Source organism: Diospyros lotus, chromosome 12 (assembly GCF_014633365.1).
Source record: "Diospyros lotus cultivar Yz01 chromosome 12, ASM1463336v1, whole genome shotgun sequence".
In the NCBI taxonomy this organism is placed as follows: domain Eukaryota; kingdom Viridiplantae; phylum Streptophyta; class Magnoliopsida; order Ericales; family Ebenaceae; genus Diospyros; species Diospyros lotus.
In genome coordinates, this window is record NC_068349.1 from 36,279,788 (window position 1) to 36,283,577 (window position 3,790).

General features: G+C 38.7%; 1 long non-coding RNA gene across 5 annotated transcripts; it reads right to left on the bottom strand.

Annotated features, from left to right (window-relative positions):
• Nucleotides 1-462: 462 nt before the first annotated feature.
• LOC127787683 (uncharacterized) lies at nt 463-2,878 on the bottom strand. Of its 5 annotated transcripts, XR_008020175.1 has the most exons (4): nt 2,053-2,202; nt 1,324-1,965; nt 1,184-1,252; nt 463-801 (listed from the first exon to the last, which is right to left on the bottom strand). It is a non-coding gene; the product is annotated as an uncharacterized LOC127787683 (long non-coding RNA). The 5 variants fall into 5 exon arrangements; XR_008020176.1 differs by having other exon boundaries at nt 463-1,252; XR_008020173.1 differs by having other exon boundaries at nt 1,184-1,965.
• Between the last annotated feature and the right edge of the window lie 912 nt (nt 2,879-3,790).

Consider the following 3,790-nt stretch of genomic DNA (forward strand, 5'->3'; position numbering starts at 1 on the left):
GTGGTGGGTGGAGTATGTGCATTGAAGTGGTATGTGGTTGCATAGGTGGCGGCATGTCCATCTATCCATCTACATGGTGGTTTAGTTAGTGGGTCTTAAGTTGTTGTTTGCTTGGATGTCAATAAATCATGCTGAGTTGGTCTTCAGTTGGCGAGATTGTTTTCCGAATCTTTAGGAGTATTGTTATGTTTTGATCATTGTATGATTATTAAAATAGTCAGTTATATCTCAATGAAAAGGATATGAAAAAAGTCTAACTACTTCCTTTCTCTCTCTAAGATGACAGACCCACTTCTTCTTTTCTTTAATAGACCCACTTTCTCTCTCTCTCTACTTCTAACTTTTCTCCCATCGCAGCTTCCTTCCTTTTCTTTTTCCTCTGTCATCAAATTTAATACATATCAAAATTCTATCATTTCCTCATTGTTTTTACTCCCATTGATGCAAAAACGTACAATCACAGAAAGAAAAGGAAAATACTATAGAAACAAAAACCAAAGGAAAATTAAAAGAAACAGCACAATACAAATAGAAACCCAATTTTGATTGAGAATTACAAGAAACAGAAACCCAAAAGAAAAACAAATTGAAGCGATTGTTCCCAGTATAACCCAACTTCTGTCCATAACTATGTGAAACTTTTCTTCACCTACTTCATGAGCTCCAAAACATGGCCTTTTCTATTATACTTATGACACTGATCCCAGATATGCTGCACATCTCTTAAAACATCCTTTGAGTTCTTGTACTCTACACCATTTTGAAGGTTGTTGCATGTTGTGCCAAAATCCATAGGTGTACCTGTATTAATAAGATCAAAATACTCCTGGTTCCAGCGCCACGGCACAAACCACCAAGAAAAAATGCTTGATTTTAATCAAAGGAAAGAAGATGATGCTCATACATGAAGAAATGATATGTGCAATGGTGTTCTCCATCCTTGCATAATTAATTCACCATTAACTCTTGCAAAGATAACATTGATTAAACAATAATATTCCATCCTCCCACCCCTAACTAAACCCCTTAATAACCAACATCAACCACTTAAACAAAAAATTCACATATTTACTTCCTCCAACCATTTGGTTCAAATATATTGCATCTTAATGACCACATACATAATTTAGAAAGCAACTCTTGTAACAAATCTAAAAGCATATTTAAAGTAGTTCATACTTACAGGTATTCCCAGTACAATACGATCAGCTAGAACATTGAAGGGCTTAGAGGCATTAAAACATATTTAGACCTGCACAAGAATTATCATGTTCAATAGAAGCAACCACAAGCATTTGCCAACATAGAATATTCAAAAGTTACCTTCACAACTGGGGATCTTTGTTGGACAAGAGTTATTGAATTAGAAGAAGATGCATAAGCCGTAAGTTAAAACCATGCTATCAGAAAGAATGCACAAGTTAACAACCTAAAAATTATGAAGTATGCAAGACCAATTTGATTCTTAGCTAATAGAGCCAATATAACAAGATAAACCCTCATCCCCTACAACCCTCTTACAGCTGCAACTTATACAAGCATATTCAATTAATGAAGAAATAAATACCATCTCAATGAGTGAAATTTTAATTTTAACAATTGTTAAATAAAAATTAACGTCAAATCCGAAAAAAATTAACAACTGAACATAATATCAGCAAAATGTAATGCCAAATAAAAAATAAAAAACTGAATTTCATGAAATAGCATTGTGCGTGAGAGATGAAGGAATACTTTGTTAGAGAGGAAGGTACACTAACAGCCACAAACACCATCTATGTGAATGAACAGAGAGAGAGAAGGGGGGGTTACTTAGAGTTGGAACAACCGGCAGCGAGGGGAGATGGAACGACTAGTGGCGAGGGAAAAGAGAACCACCAGCAGTGAGGGAAGAGGCCATGATTGCCGACGACTTGATTTTCTGGACTTCTGACCGATAGAGGAGCGAGCAAACGCCGACCGAATCTGGCAAAAACAATATCGCAATGAAGGAGATCTCGGCGAAAATGGGGGCGTCCCACAAAGAGAGAGAGAGAGAGAGAAAGAGAGCACCTTGCAGAAGCCAGCGGCAATGGTTGAGCGGCGTCTCAGCTTGAAAAATTAGACGACAATGGTGGAGAGAACCCTACCTATATTCGTTGACAATAGTTTTTGGGCAAAGAAAGAGAGAATGAGGATGAAGATGAAGGTATATGTGGGCTTTTGCCAATATTGTCAGGGGTAGATTTGTAATTATATTTAAGGATATATGTGTAATTTTATATCAGATTGTCAATCGCATTGTCGGCCAAATTGGTTATGTAGCATTATCCTGAGATAATTTGGAAATGAAATAATTTGAATCCCAACCTACCCACTTATTACTCTTTTTCTCTATCTCTCTTCAGATCTAGATCATTCCCCTCACTCACCCACAATTGCCCAAACTTCCACCCATACTCTCTCTCTCTCTCTCTCTCTTACCCTCGGCCTTGAGGGAGGATCGCGCCACCGCCATTGTTGTGAGCCCCTCTAGCACTGCTTGCATCACCGTCGCCCACACCCGGCCAGTCTCGGCCTTGAGAGAGAATGGCGCCACCGTCGTCACTCGCCGTCTCCCCTGCCAAGGCTACGAGCACCGCCCGCCGTCCCCCCCTCCTACTCACACGGCCGTCGTCCCTTTCTTAGATCGCCCCCCCTCAGTCGCCCATCGCCTACTCTGTCTCTCATTCTCTCACCTACTCGAACCGACCCACTTTGGGTTGTTTTTCAATGGGTTGATTTGAGTTGTTCTTGTGCTGCTGCTGTTCATTTGGGTTAATTTTGTGTTGTTCTTTAATGGGTTGATTTGAGGAGTTCTTGTGCTGCTGTTGTTGATTTGGGTTATTCTGAGGTTGTTCTTCAGTGGGTTGTTTTTGTTCTTCAATGATGATGATGGATGGGTTAGTTTGAATTTTTTTTAATGATGAGTTTATTATAAGTTGTATACAAAATTTTTATCAAAATTAAAAATATATTCATGCTGATTTGTTATGGGAGCCATCTTAGTTTTCTAGATATGTATATCATTGGCTGCATCATCAAGCTCTCCCACTCTTCTTTCTCTCTGTTTTATTGCAACCTACAAACCCAAACCATTGGTTTTCAAGAAACGATCTGAAACCAATGCTCCAAATCAAAATTTTCAAGCCCAGCTCTAATCGACCTAACGACTACAATAGGAAGAGGGAAATAGCACAAAGGGATTGTAAATCTATAATTAAGAGCCCAGATAAGTGATTATGAATGCATTGTATATATTCAAGAAACAAAATTCGATACTTACAAGATAAAAAAAGAGAAAAGAAAACAAAAATGTTTGGCATAAAATGTGACCAACATTATGCAGTTTTCCTACTTTTCCGTTACATAAGAAGAGGTTTTAGGAGCAGAGCTTTCTCCGAAGTATCAACAACCAAAATATCTTTACCATCCAGACCCTCTCGCTGGCGGCTTTGTCACTCCAGAAAAGGAAAGATATGAAGACACTTCTCACTCTCTATTTCTGTCTACCATTGGCGAGAGTGAGAGAGGAAGGAGGATCGAACAGAGAGAGGGCAACATCTCATAGGCTTCTTGTCTTCTGTTCCGTGATCAATTTTACAGCGACGCATTTGTTTCATTCACAGATCTCAACACAACAACGTAGAAAGAATATGAACATGAATGAATAGTCTGTCTTTGATTAAATACAAAGACCATTAGTTTGGGTTTGTTGGTTGCAATAAAACAAAGAGAAAGAAGAGTGAGAGTTCAGTGCTGAGAGAATGGG